Here is a 15,298-nt window from a genome sequence, read left to right on the forward strand (position 1 = left end):
CGGAGAACCAAGCAGGAGGAGGTACAGGTGATGAGGGCATGGGGAGTCAGAGACCTCCTCTGAGAAGGTGATGTTTCATAATGGCAGACACTCACTGGCTCTGGGCAGGCCCCACACTAAGCTCTTTCAGGCACCAACTCATCTATTCCTCTCAGCAGCCCGAATGAAGGAATGAGGCCCAGAGAGGTGAAGCCACTTGCCCAAAAGTCACACAGCTGGGATTCATTCAAACCTAGACAATTGCTCCAGGGTCCACTCCAGAGTCTGTGCTTTTAACCACACTGAAGCTGAGATCTGCATGGCAAACATCTGGGGGAATGGCCTTCTCAGAGTAGGGAACAGTGTGTGCAAAGAGGGCCACACTGGGCATGGTAAAGGTAGAAGGAAGGCCAGTGTGGGACGGAGGGCAAGGGAGGATGACCAGGGTAACCTGGAAAGGAAACAGGGCATGGAGGCCAGGGATAGAATCTGGCTTTTGCTGCTCAACTGAAGGCTCAGCCTGTCGGCTTAAAGCCCCTGCTTATCACCAATGACCTAGCCAGGCATCCCCTCCCACTCTGGGAGGGGCTTTGCAGGCCCATGGGGGGCTCTCCCATGTAAGCACTTGCTAGTGAGGACTTTCTAGTGGGGGCCTGTATTGCCTGAGTCCTTACCCCTGACATGCTGGAGGCACCCAGCCTCCTCCTCATGAGCTGGGTCTCTGTAGGATGGGCTGAAGGCAGCTGCAAAGACCAGCCAAAGATGTGTGGCCGAAAATCCTTTCTGTTGGCCAAGAGCCACCACACCGGTGACACAGAGAAGAAAATGTTCTTGTACACCAAGTCTAGATCCCTCACCCCTCCATGGGTGAGGCCCGTGGGTTCAGAAAGAACAGGGTCAGCCTTTGATGCTATTCAGTCTCAGACAAGTTACTTCCCCATACTGGGCGGCCCTTGTTCACCTGGAGTTGGTCGAGACAAAAGCCCCAACTGTCCTATGTCGACTGAGCACACACTGCACTGCTGGCCCAGGCCCACTGTAGGGTGCGTGGGGTCACCTTCATGCCCTCAAGGTGCTAATGTACAGAGGCAGCGAGGAGTGGCTCGTTTTGTCAGAGTAACAGAAATTATTCTACAAGTTCAGAAAGAGGACAGGAGCATGCTTTTGGGTCAAGGGGGAATGAGAGCTGCTTCAAAGAGCAGGTCTCATGATGCCCTCAGGCTGGGCCCAGCAGCCTGGCTGGCCCTAGACTCCGGAGGAAGTCACCTCTCAGATCCTGTCTGAAGGGGCTCAGAACCCAAATGCCACTTAGTAGATTTCCAGCATAGACCGCTGTATCCAAAGCTTAGCTAAAGGGGAGGATTAGGGAGCCGGAGGAGGGCCGCCATGATGTCTACTGGGCACTCAGGGGCCTGTTTGCAGGCACAGGGCAGTGAGTCAGCAGGCAACGGCCTCTAGGCACTGACTCACCAGCCACAAGCCTGTCACTCTTCTCCCTGTCAGCTTCCCCACCACCCCGGCCCTCAGCCTGGTTTTGCCGGAAGTGGGGGTGGGAGGGGTGGGGTCAACCACAATCCTGAGGCAGGCTCTGCAGAGCCCAGGATTATTTCTGGAGGCCACACAAAAAAAGAGACATGAGAAAAAAGAAAGGGTTGGTTTCCATTTCCTCAAACTTCCCCTTTTAAGCAGTAAGAACCTTAAAGCCACCCTCCTTCTCACTGGCTGTGAAAAGCAAACAGAGCAGCCCCGCCCTCACTCTATAGAAACTGGAGAGAGACAGGCCTTGGGTGACAAGGCCAGCTAATGGCATGCCTATGGCCCAGTGCCTGCTCAGAGCCCAGCCACTCCCAACTCTGTCACCGGAGCACTCCAAGAAGTCACAGCTCCCTGGAAACCAGCCAGGGCACTCTTTGCTCTGGGGCCTTGGGCAAGTCGCCTCTCTCAGACTCAGTGTGACTCTCTGTGAGGTGGGCATAAAATCCCATCTACAGTGTGTGAAAACTCCTAGCTTGGTACATGTTTGTAAACAAGCTCCTTGTTCTCACTGTTCCTCTTTTAAACAGGTTTCTTGACAACTAGCAAGGTCCTTCGTCTTCCTTCCTAGCTCCACCCTTACCTCGCCCTCACTTAGAAATTTGGCTCAAGGAGAGTTTGGTGCCTCCAGAATGAAATAGCCTAGGATTTAGCAAGACAGAAGATAGATAAGCAATGTCTGCCGCCTGTGCCCGTGTTTCAGAGCCAAGGGGCTTATTGTCTAGACTCTTGTTCCACTTACCTGGAAGGCAAGCTTCAGGTGTCTACCACCATCTAGAGCCCACCCGAGATCCCCAGAAGCTACTAAACCACACCTCGGCTCATGCCGTTCCCTTAATCTGGCACACTGTTTGCCAAGTAACCAATAGGCAATATCCCAGGACAAAGGCCCCAAGGACTCCCTAGTGCCATGCTTGGGCTCCAGGGGCCACACCACGCTCATCAGCCCATGCTGTAATTGTCCGCTTGCTCCTCTGTCACCCAGGGCCTGCTTTCTAATAGGGCCTGACACTGTGAACATTTCGGGCTCAGGACTCTGGCGACACTCAGTGTAAGAATAAATATCTTCTACCTTGTAAGCTATGAGGGCGCCTCAATTAGGGTGCTAGAGCGATGACAGACATTTAGGACACAGGCAGGGCTGTCGACAGAGGAAGAATGTGCCCTAAATTCCCTCTTCTAGAGAGAGGGGATGTGTTCCCAGCATTTAAGCACAGTTCCCCCCGACGTGGTCAAAACTCTACAAAGCTCTGACCTTTTTGGAGAGATGAGCCCCCGAGCTTTAGGAAACCAATTCTCATGAAACAACACGTTCCCTGAGCACCTTCCGAAAATGACAGAAGTAAATTCTCCCCAGTCCCCTGGAGGTTTGCCTGGTGCTAGAAGAGGCTGCTGGATCCTGCACAAAACCCAAAAACTAAAAACGGGTCCTTAGAGGTTTGGGTATATGCAAATGCAAGCCCACTTTCTAGATGAGGACACTGAGGCCCGGGACCCACAGCAGAGCAATGACAAGACACAACGGCCTCTTTCACAGATGGACCACCAGAGCTGCGGGGATCTCATCTCGCTGAAGGGAAACTGAGGCTGCAAGAAGGTGGTCCAAGGTGGGGACACTCCTGATGCCCCCAAACCAGTGGAATACAGTGGGCTCCACAGGCTGAAAGTAAAGCTCTTGTTCCAAACCTGGGTAGACCGAATTCATATCGAATTCCATCAGGTCGGTAGATGCCCGTGCAGCGGCAGTGGTGACTTCCGGACTACAAGATGGTGCCTAACAGCAGATACTGCTTGGCTAGAAGAAAAACTCAGCATTAAAATACACGCAGGAGTCGGAGTGGGCTCGCGGGAGGACAGATATGTCCTACATGTGCAGACCATCTCCCAGGGAAATCCCCAGCCTCCATCTCCCTTAACCGTTTATTGCAATTCTCCTTAATGTCTTCGATAATGTCTGCTAAGAGTGCCGTGTTGGGGGTACGGCGCTGCGTCCTTACGGTTTGTCACGCATGCAGCATCCCAATAGAAGGCCTCCCCAACCACTGGAAACTCTGCAGAGGTGTGCCCTGAACTCTGCCAAGCTTGTTTCCAGCCATCCCCACTCCCCACCATGTCACCCTCAGCTCAAGAACTAGCGGTGGCTCCCAACTGCTCGGAGAATCTCTCAATTTTCCCTGGAATCCAAAGCTCATTACGCTTTTCTGGCCCTGTCCTTAGTCTCTGTCACTTTATTTTTCCTGTTTTCCTGCATGAGTCCTAGAGCCTCCTTGTTCTCTCCAGCATTACCCCATTCAGCCCTATGCTTTGTTTGTGGGTTCTTTTATGTTTAGGTGGATCCCACCCACCTTGAAGACCTGGCCCAAGTTTGGCCTCCTCCAGGAAGCCCTTTCTTCCCACCCCATTCTCTACCCGTCTCTGGCCCGCATCCTTCCACTATTCACCACATGCTAGGCTCTTGCTCAGAACTGTATGACTCTGGACAAAGTGTCAAGTTCTCCTTGGAAAACCTCAGTTCCTTTATCTGTAAAACGGGCCCCATAATCTGGAAAACCATCCCTTGCTGAAGTTACTGGGCTCTTGGGCAGAGCTGGTAGATGACCAAGATCCTCAGCATCATCTGGAACTCTGGTTGATAATGCAGGCGCCTTACCCTGCCCCGGATCTATGGACTCTGAGCCTTCAAGGCTATTAAACCAGCCTCTCAAGTAAATCCTAGAATCAGGCGAGGTTGGCAACAGTGGTGCCAATGAATTGGAGACGCTTGGTAAAACATAAAACGAAATCAACCAATAAAAAGACTACTGTTAGCTGATAACAATGCGCATGAGCGTGCATGTGTGTGCCCATGTGGACAGTCTCCCCGCCAGGCTCTGAGCAGCGAGGGGGCTGCGCGCAGATGGGTCTCACTTCCACCAGCCCCAGTAGGTCCAGGGCCTGCCCCAATAATCCTTTGTGCAGACTCGAAAGTTTGCCATTGGTTCTCCTGCTCCCTCCTGTCGATGCTCCTTACAGTCTCCCTGGGGGTGGGCACTGTCGTCTCCAGTTTACAGATGAGAAAACTGAGGCTCAGAGGGGATAGGACCTAGCTCAGAGTTACCCAGTGGGAGAGTGACAGAGCCAGAATTTGAAGCCAGGACAAAGGCAACACTCCTTTTATCTGCTTGATCAAGTAAAAAAGGAGTTTGAGAAATAACAGATGAGGGAGGGCAGGTGGGCTACCTGGGGCTCTGGGGCAGGCAGCTGAATGGAGAATGTGGGATCCTGGGGGCACAAGCAGCAGAGATGTCCCCACCCAGGCAGGTGCACAAAGCAAGCCTGGACCTGGCCCCAAAGCCTGGTGAGGCGGAGTCCAGCGCAACAGGCCTCAGGCAGAGTCTCCAAAGACAGGGACAAGGCATAGAGCATATAGCCTGGAACTTGTGACCTTCCTGGCTGTCACTCCAGCAGGAGGGGGGTCACCTGTTCCCTAAAGTAGGGGTAGCAGGTGGGGACTACCCAAAAAGAGAAACACTTGTCCCTAAAATGCCAACTCCCCAAACACAAGAACAGCAAGAAAGGTTCCAGGAGGCCCTGGTGAGTCCCCAGCTCTGCCAGTGACCACTGCTTGACCAAGGCAAGGCTTGACTCTCTTTGGGCTGTGCTTTAGATCAGCTGGCTGAGAGACCCCAACAATTTGGAGGCACACACACAGACACACACCAACACAGACTCTCTCTCTCTCTCTCTCTCTCTCTCTGCTAAGGCAACCTCCCCAGCAGAAGACAAACCTCTCTGTGCCCCAGTTTCATCAAATATAGAATGAGGATAGTAATAGTACCTACCTCTGAGGGTTGTTGAGACTAAATGAGCTAATATGTATAGACCACTTAGAATGGCACCTGGACAAAGTGTCAGATATCAAGATGATGGCCAAAATCACTCACACGCTCCCTGAGACCAGTGACAGCCTGGACTCACAGCCAAGGCCCTGCTGGGCAATGCCAGACCTACTGGGCATCTCACATAGCCAAGACCGGGATTCGAATGCAAGTCAGCCATATTTGGGATGAAAGCCATCACCCTAACACCCCTGCCTCTTCCCTTCTATTCCAACTTCCTCTCCTCTTCCACAGTAGGTAGGATTCAGGGTTCCCCCCAGTATTTTGCTGACTGAGGGATGATGGGGTACTGTGGGCTGGTACCTCCTGCCCCTCCCCTATCCAGCTTTGGGGTACAGCTGGAAGAGCATCTCAGGCAGCTGGCGTGAGGAAGGACAGGCAGCCAGACCAGGGCCTGCAGACCCCATGCAAGGTGCTGGTGCCATTCTGGCCCTCAGGGCTATGGTACATGCCAAGATACAGAGGTGGCACGGATGGGGCCCAGGTTTGAAAGCAGACAAACACTTTGCTGTGAACACTGTCGGGAAAGGGGACTGACTACACAGTGGCCTTGACAACCCATGGGGACAACTGCAGACCAGCTGCTTGGAGCAGAGTGGCCAAGGGGCCTCCCTCCTTTCTTCCTGCTGGTCACAGATGGAGACTCTGGGCAGCTGTGAAGAAAATCTTTGAGAGAGGAAGGTAGCACTGCTGGTGCCCCCCAGGATGACCACGGCTGCAGAAATCAGATACTGTGAACCCTCCACTACTCTTGGCATCCTCAAAACCCCAGATGTCCCTGGGTACCCGAGACCCCTCACCAGGCCATCACTGAATGACAGAGCAGCCCAGGACCTCATGCCCAGAGTTCACAGATAAGGAGACCGAGGCTTAAAAGGAGAAGGGGCTTGCCAAGAAGCTCTAGAGTCAGGCGACTAGGGATCAAATCTTGGCTCTGCTGTGTGACCCGTGCCTCAGTTTCCTCAGCTGAAAAACGAAGGTAGCTAGGGATCAAATCTTGGCTCTGCTGTGTGACCCTGGGCGGCCTACCGTGCCTCAGTTTCCTCAGCTGAAAAACGAAGGTAATAGTAGCGTCAACCTCCCAGTCAGAGAGGTGATCACATGAAGTGATGCAGTAAACCATTCGGCAGGGAGTTAGGCCCACAGACAGGTAGACAACAAGAAGTCATGCAGGAGTGCGAACATGTATTCACATTGGAGCAAATCTCAGAGAAGTATCTATTAGGAGGAAGGCAAGACAGCAGCAAGTATCGTGGTTGGCTCTCAGAGTCTTGCAGAGCTTCCATTCCATAGCTGTCCAGCGCCAGGTCTGAGTCAACCTGGGTGAGGCTTTACCAGCCCCAAGTGCAACGAGAAAGTGAAGGGCACAGGGTCCAGGCCTGTGGGGGCGGGGACTGCCAGGGCACTTTTCTTAAACCTGATTATCCCTACCTGCTAACATTCAGCCTTCTTACTTTCCGGGGGTATGAAAAAATGTCATTTCTTTCACAACATCATAGTAAGAGCGCATGGTGTCTTTTGAAAAGTTGATGTTAAGTGATACAATAGAAAGTATACCAGCCCATTCCTCAACCCCAACTTGCTTTTTGAACATGTACTAGTTCATGAAATTCAACACCATCATCTGGTCTAACGTGCTCATTTTACAGGTGGAGAAACTAAGGCCTAAGTACAATAGCTTCAGTCTTAATGTTTCAACTCCGGGTTTCATTTTCCACCCACTCCTACTGTTTGGATGCTGAGGACCAGCTCAACTCATTTTGGGAGCTCTTACCCAAGCCCAGGGAATCCGGAGCCCCAGATCCCACAGAGGTCCTTGACCCCAAGGGAACACCTTGCCTGTTTACCCGGCGTCCTACCTTCGGTCAGTTCAGGGGCTGAGAGGCTCCATCAAGCAAGGATTTGGGAAGACAGAGGGTCCTACTGGTGGTCTGGGGTGGGTAACCTGGGTGAGCAGTTCCCAGCGTCGGGGGAGCCATGGCCTACTCCAAGCTGGATGCTTCTGAAGACCTGTTCCCACCAGGCCCCCAGCGGGACCACTGAGGTCAGAATTCAGAAGCACCTAAAGGCTCCCACATTTGTCCGCTGCTCCTCTCCCACCCAGACAGACTCCCTGAACAGTTTCCTAGTTAATTGCAGTTGGCGACCTCAAAAACTTGAATCATAGAAGGTAGCCTAGTATGGTTCTCTAAGGGGACAGAGGCTCCATGAGGAGCCAGACACAGGTGAATGAGCAAACGTGACTTACCCAGGGCACTGGTAAATGGGGCACCTCAGAAGTCTGCAAAGGTACAGAAGATAACCACCCAGCACCTTGGCTCTGGACCTCAGACTATCCCCTTCCAACATGGCCCAGGTGCCCTGAGACTGCATTCTCCAGAAAATGCTGCTGATTAGAAATGTCCCTTAGCAGAACTAGAGCCAGAGAGGGTTCCTTACCATAGAACTCATCATCTCTATACACCATTGCCTGGGAGGCCCTGGGCTTTTGCATCTTGGGGCATTTTTACAGGCTGCTCCAGGCCCTGAAATGCACATCCCTGCTCTTCTCCACCTTCAAATGTCACCTCCTTCAGGAAGCCCTCTCTGACAATTCCCCTGCCTATCTCCCCAACTGAATGAGTTGCTCATTCCTCGGCTACAATCCTCAAATCTTCCTCTGTGGTCACAGATCAATCACAGGGTGCTCTAGGGCAGGGGGCGGGCCTCCACCCAGGAGGCAGCCAATGAGGAGGACCCTGGTCTACCATTGTCATAGCAACCCTTTGTTCTAATTCCAACAGTTCTTATATCCTAGAAATAACTGCAGCTAACATTATGTGCCTGGCACTGTGCTGTGCACTTGGTATATAATTCTAGCTAATAGTAATTTTTTAAATTCTGCTAAATATGTTTTCCTATTTCTGTAAATTATTGATTATGGCCACACACTTTTCTCCTATAATTAGCCCAAAGGTAAAGAGACTTCATAGCATTTTCTGAGTCTGAAAGGACAAAAAGCACACTCGAAATGCTTTAAATGTATGGAAAATCCTCCAACTGCACGGCCAGTTCCAGGGAGGAATGCCAGCTCCCTGGGCTAAGTGCACGTGTTCCAAGCTCAGCATCTGGCACTTGAGTGTCATGGTTCACCCAGTCCTTACCAACCACCCTACGAGATGAGGGATCTTACCCCGTATGAGATTCAGAGATATTGAGCGACTTGACCAAGGTTGCACAGCCAGGAAGAGGCAGGGCTCAGAGTCTTGTATCCTCAGCCACCGGGCTCTGAGGCATCTCCTGGTTGTAAACTTGGACACCAAAAAGTCCCCCTCTTCACCTGACACAGAAGGAAACTGAAGCTGGAAGGAGGTAGGGGTGTCGTTTTGCAAATAACCAGCTAGATTAGAATCTAGGTCTCTTGAATGGGCCCAGATCATGGGTATCTTCTTGGACTAGGCCACAGCCAGCCTCAACCACAGAACTGCAACTACCAAAACATTCAACTAGCTGAGGATTTATGCTAAGTACTTCACAAAGATCTCCCATTTAATTATGTATACCTGCAGGGATGACTAAACACTGGCCCCTCAGGCCAGGAAGAGCTTTGAACATTTAAATTCAGCCTGCCCAGAGCAATTAAGTAGCTCAGGTCCAGGAGTGTGGCTAATCTCAATGAATCGATGAAGGGAAGGGGTGGAATCCAGAGGTTCAGTCTTCAATCCCATGTTATTTTGGGAACTGTAACTGCCCCCTTCTGCCACCAACACAGCGACCTCCTCTGAGCTTTCTTTCACCCTGACCCTCCTGCAAAGTGTCCCACGCACTGCAGCCTGGGGCTTAATCAGCTTACGCATCCTGTAGATAACCTGGGCGGTCTTGAAAAAGTCTCCTTTTACTCTTTGAGGGCAAGGATGCAGGAGATTTAGGCCGCAACTATAAATAGTTGAGAAATCCGTCCTTTTTAATTGACTCATCTATTTATGCTGACCCCTAGATGGCCGAGTTCTACATAATTCTTGCCCAATACTGTCACTGGAGAGGAGGGACCCTAGTGGCCTCTCAAGCTTTGTTCACTGAATTCCCCAACAGGCAGCCCCCAACCCCCTGAGACTATTTCCCCAAAATTGCTTGACCTAGTTCCACTTTTGCCGATGCTGTCACCAAAAAAGATTTTTACTGGAACCTAACTCTACCATTTGCCAGCTGTAGGAAGTAGTGACCTCAGGAATGTCACTTCCCCTTGGGGCCTCAGTTGCATCATCTGTAAAATGGGGCATCTCACATTACACAAGGGAAAGTACAAGGAAGTGCCTCAATACTCAGTTGAATTTGCTCTCAGGAGAAACAGTATGACCCCGAAAGATCAGCCATCTTTCATTTCATACAGTTAATAGACACTTAACTACACCCAGGGATGATCTCTCCTGCAGGGAAAACACCAAATAAACAGCTTCTCCACCAGGTGTTTTGTGTCAAACAAGTAAGTAGCCAGTTCACTGGCACTGCCACCCCCCTCCCAAGGTACTTCATACGCTCCCAAAACCAAGTGAGTCAACAAAACTAGGTTAGACATCTCATTAAAGTGGGTTTCCTCATGGGACCTCTTGCAATGCCTGCGATTCTCCTACAAGTGTGTTTGGGTGAGGGCTGGGCTTGTCTGCTTTTCTTCCTAAGAAGCCAGTTGTCAAAACAACTAAACAGTAACTTCATTTAAGGGGCACCTGGAAGTATTAAAAAGACTTCTGGTTCCAGGCTGGTTCCCCAAAATGAATCACGACCCACCACTCAGCAGGGATTTTGGGGTCATTAGGCTCGATCACCCATCCATCTCTTCTTTATTCCCCAGAACACCCAGCCGGGCCACACCCCTTATGGCCCAGGGAGCACCCACTCCACACTTTCACTCTGCCCTGCCTGCTCATGAGCAGTTGCCTCTATCAGTAATAATCTTCTGGTCTTGTGCCCACCTGGCGTACACCTTTTCAAAGCCTCTGGGAAAGGTTTTTGGACTTTGTGTGCCCAGAACATCTTTAAAAGACCCCTATGCATGCCCGATTTCTCTCCCTGCTGGCCTAGGAGTTCCCAGGCTGGATAGAGCAAGAATCATTTCTAGGACCCCTGGAGCCTGCCAGGGCCTGAGCCATAGGAAAAGTCTGCAATTCTCTGATGACAGAATGAACACTTTCAATTCTCACTTTTTAGATGCTTAGAGGTTTTCCCCAAACTTCCCCTGACATCAAATAATTCTCACCTGGGCCTTTCCCCGACCAAGTAGGGCTGGAAAGGAGTTTGAAACGTGAATTTCTCAAATGGACTGGAAAGGCCAAACAGAAAACAAAAGGTCTACAACCCACGACCTTAAAAAGTGGGGGGCCACTGTAGTTATACGAGATCATGGGTGTTAACTAAAACTATGTAGTAATCACTTCACAATATATATAAATCAAACCATCATGCTATACCCTTAAACTTACAGTGATGTATATCAATTATTTCTCAATAAAATGGGAAAAAACTCACACCAAATTTTAATGTAATTTATATGTTTATATATTAGTCTCACCCATTAGATTGTAAGATTCTAAAAAACTGACACTGTTTTATTTTTATCACCAGCACTCAACATGTTTATGACTATGAAATAAAATTGATTAAAAATAAAAAAAAGTTGGGAATAACCCTTTACCTCAGAATACCCGGCAGGCAGGCCCAGTCCTCAGGCATGACACTTTCAGGCCTGGCCACACAGGGATCAGCTGGCCCAGACAAGGTCACAGATGTGTAGAAATCGTGCCTAGAAGCAGCCCACTCCCCCACCCTCCCAGCCCCCAGGGAACTTCCAAAACTGCAGCTTTTCTAGTTTTTATCTTTTAGGGTAAGAGACTTCACTGAAAGTCTGGGCTATTTAAGGTGACTAATTCATCCTTGAAAGCACTTTATCATAGCCATTATTAATAAGACAGATTAATAAAAAATATTTGCATCAAACTCCAATATACGAAACCGCTTTCTCCTACATGTGCCAGTTAACTCAGTGAGCATCACGGTCCTCATTTTACAAATGGGGCAACTGAGGCCCGGCAGGAGATGAGACTTAAGGAAAGTCACAGTCACACAGCCAGAAAGCAGCAAAGCAGGGACTCTTCTCTAGACAGCACAAGGATAGGAGAGGTGGTTCTGAGAGTAGCAGAAGTCTGATATCTCAAAGTGCTGTGTGACCTTGGGCAGGTTACTGTACCTCTCTGAGCCTCGGGAGGCTCGTTATAAGGAAGGGAAGGGTGGATGGGAAGGTGGAGGCAGACAGGGTCATGAGAAGGAGGGCTGGCTCCCGTTCCCAGACCACCTCCCTCCTCCACCCTGAGTCAAGGCCCAGCCTCCAGGTTATATACACTGACAGTTCCACCCTGTCCCACTCTGCAACCAAATAATGGTCTGTGTAATCATTTATGTCTCTCCCTTCTTGCCTTGTTCCCCGTTCTATCCCTACCACCCAGCACTGTGCCTGGTATACAGTAGGAGTTCAATAAATACTCAGTGAGTGAATGAATAAATAATGCTGAATAAATGGCTCAGTTCATTCAGGTGTGAGATCATCATGGGACAGGAGAAGGTCTGAAGGGAATAAAACAGGAAGAGCAGCAGAGGTCCCCTGGGCAGCACCCCGGGGAAGGAGAGGGTGAGTGGAGAGCCTGAAAGCCCACCACTCCTGTCACCTACTCTGTGTGGCTGGAGTGACATCACAGGGCACCTCTCTGAGCCTGGCCGCTTCACTCACAAAGCAGAAAGCATCATAACTTTCTCACGGGACTGTCTCAGCTCAATGAGTAAAGTTCTGGGACATGGGAGAGGCTCAGTAAGCATCTCGTAAGTCAGAACCGGACCTCATAAATCAACGAAGTTGACCCCTCTGGCTCCTGGATGAGGAGACAGAGGCCCAAGGCAGCAGCATCTAAGAGTCTCACAGTAAAGAGAAACAGGGCCGGGTCGACAGCTGGGGCGACAGCCACTGCGAATAGAATCATGGGAACAATCTGAAACCTCAAGAAGCAGTTCTTCATAGTTTCCGTGGGAGTGACCTCCCTGGCTGTTGGATAAATGAGGCTGCAGAGGTAAGCTTGTCAGATTTAGCAAATACTGCACAGGACATACTTAGACTAAAAACATGACTCATTGTTTATCTGAAATTTGAATTTAACTGGGTGCCCTGCATTTTATCTGGCAACCTTATCCAGAATGTCTTGATGTATTATCCACCCCCATAGCCTGCGCAGAATATGAGACCCAGGAAATAAGAGGAATCAAATACTCTGGCTGCCTGGCCTGAAAACCTCCACCTGAGTACAAATTAAATAAGTTGGGATTTAAGGGTCACGCACTCTCCCGCAGGCATGCTACTTTCTTCCCACCCAGAGGAAGCGTCGCCTGCCAGCTGCACAGAACTTTCACCATCTTCTTGGCCCCTCCATTTCCATATAGTTTTCCAAAGCAGGTGTCCACTACCAAGGACGTCGCGTCATGTAGACAACCTCATACGACCTTCTCCTATCCTGCTCCCTTGACAGGCATTGCTAATGGATACTGGCACCCTTCCCACTGATCAGGACCTAGCCATAAATTCCTCAGCAGAGCCTACTCTCTTTCTCTGGGCTCTAGTAACTTAAGGAATAAGAGAAAGCTCTCATGTGAGGGAGAAGGTCAGGGGCAAATAGGACATCTAGAAAAGACTAGAGGGACAATGAGACAAGCAGAAGCTCACAGTGCCACTCAACCCTGAAAACATGAATAAGAATCATATCACCGTAGCAACATGACAGCCCTGGTGGGATCTCACAGAGCAAGAGCTCAGGGACGAAGAGAGGAGAGGATGGGGGAATCTAGGGGCAAGAGCACACCTAAATGTGTAAGGTGAGGCAGGAGCCAAGTCAGAATCAGGAATGAGGGGCAAAGGAGCAGACAATCCAGAACTACTCATAGCTACTCCTGAGGACAAAGGCAGGAGGGTGAGAAGTGATGGTGGGAGTTGAGGCATCCATGTACATAGCCCCGCAGAGGGCACGCCACCGAGCTGCCAGGCTGGGTGGGAGCTGGCCCTTTTCCTAAGCACAGACAGACCCCGGGGGTCACATGCACTGTTGTCCGTTTTACAGAGAGGGAGACCGCTCACACCAGGGCACCCAATTCACAAGTGGTAAAGCTGAGATTGACATCTAAAGCTCGGCACTGCCGCCCCAGCAGCTACCTTGGACTTGTCCAAAGTCCTCCAGTAAGCTGGAGAGAAGTGGGTAGATAAAGCAGGTGCTGTGGGAGGCCCTGGGGGCCCTTCCCTGGCTGGGTCAGAACACTGACTAGAGGAAAAGGGGGTTCTGCAGAGGTAACCTCATAGGGTGATCTAATCATAAATTTATGCCCCAGGCCTATAACTTCTTTAGTAAAAGGTTTTAAGCCATCCCTGTCCATTGTTCTTGTGCATCTAGGTTAATACACTTTTGAAATGCCAGAATTTTCTTTTTCAGACTCCTCCAAGGTATAACCACCCTCAAGGGAGCGCACGATCTTGTTAACTATCCTATATCTTGCTTTCTCCCACCTTCGTGCAATCTTCCCTATGTTCCCTATTAATCCAAATATATAAAAGAAACTGCAAAACTGCCATTCTCGGGAGCATTTGAGATTTGCTTCCTGGCACTGACATCAGTTTGGCTCAAATAAAATCTTATAAGAATTCTTTACAGGTTTGGACAGTCTTACATAGACATGACCAAAGGCACCCTCCATCAGGGGCGTCCCAGGGAGCCAGCCCCTCCCCCCCAGGCCCAGAGGCTGTGTGCATCCCCTGTGATTCAGGAGGCTCCTGCTTTTGTGAGTCTGGGTATCTGGAGTTATTATCTGCTGGCTGAAAAGAGACTAACAGATGGAATACCTTCCAGAAACTTCTCTCAGTTTTCGCCACGGTGAGCAGCTCTGGTCTCTGAAAGGCCCTGTCAGTTTCTGAAAAAAAAAACCCTGTGATATTGTGATTTACAGTAAGAAAGATATATTTGGTCTTCATCCCTATTTCTGGCACAGAGCTCCTAAAACCCTAGGAATTTCCTGTGATGAACTCAAAGAAGGCCTATTTTGTTATGGTAATGAGGTGACTTTTACAGCACGACCTAAGAGGGGGGCTGGTTGCCAGGAGAACCAACTATGTGATTAGAGGGATGGAACTTTCAATCCCACTCATGGACCTCCAGCGAAGAGAGAGGAGCTGGAGGCTTAATCAATTGCCAATGGCCAATGATTTAATCGGCCATGCCAATGCAATGAAGCCGCCATAGGAACCCAAAATGGCTTCTGGGTTGGTGATTTGGGGGGAGAGTGGTGCACTTGAAGAGCATAGAATCTCTGTGCTCCTTCCCCATACTTTCCCTGTGCATTTCTTACATTTGGCTATTCCTAGGTTATAGCCTTTTACAATAAACTAGTGATCTGGTGAGCACAATGTTTCTCTTTCTGAGTTCTGTGAGCCGCTCTAACAAATTATCAAACCCAAGGAGGAGGTCGTGAGATCCTCCACTATATAGCCAGTTGGTCAGAAGCACAGGTGACAACCTGAATTTGCAATGTGCGTCTCAAGTGGGGGCAGTCTGACGGAACTGAGCCCTTAATCGGTGGAATCTGACACTATGGCCAAGTAAATGGCATCAGAGTTGAGTTGAATGGTGGGACACACAGCTGATGCTGTAGAATTGCCTCATGGTGTGGGGGAAACTCCCACACACTAGAATTATAACCCCTCTCATTGAAGAAATCAATGACCCCTTGATAAGAGCCAAGACAGGAACGTACACGCAAGGAATCTTCTCTCCGCCTGAGCCAAGCTCTCCCTCCACAGGTAAGCCCCAAAAGGGAGGCTCCAGCTTGCCCTGGTTGTCTGGAGGCCCCCT

General features: G+C 50.1%; 1 protein-coding gene across 4 annotated transcripts in view; it reads right to left on the minus strand.

Moving 5' to 3' along the window:
* The window catches only part of SLC6A6 (solute carrier family 6 member 6), an 83,155-nt gene that overhangs the window by 50,655 nt on the left and 17,202 nt on the right, over nucleotides 1-15,298 (minus strand). For 2 of the 4 annotated variants that reach the window (XM_025043608.1, XM_015585811.2), the window contains exon 3: nucleotides 14,293-14,360. The exons of the other annotated variants lie outside the window; for them this stretch is intronic. The gene's annotated coding sequence lies outside the window, so the exon portion shown is untranslated. The remainder of the gene's footprint in view (nucleotides 1-14,292; nucleotides 14,361-15,298) is intronic. 4 annotated transcript variants of the gene reach the window in all.

This window comes from Pteropus alecto, unplaced genomic scaffold (genome assembly GCF_000325575.1).
Source record: "Pteropus alecto unplaced genomic scaffold, ASM32557v1 scaffold92, whole genome shotgun sequence".
In the NCBI taxonomy this organism is placed as follows: Eukaryota; Metazoa; Chordata; class Mammalia; order Chiroptera; family Pteropodidae; genus Pteropus; species Pteropus alecto.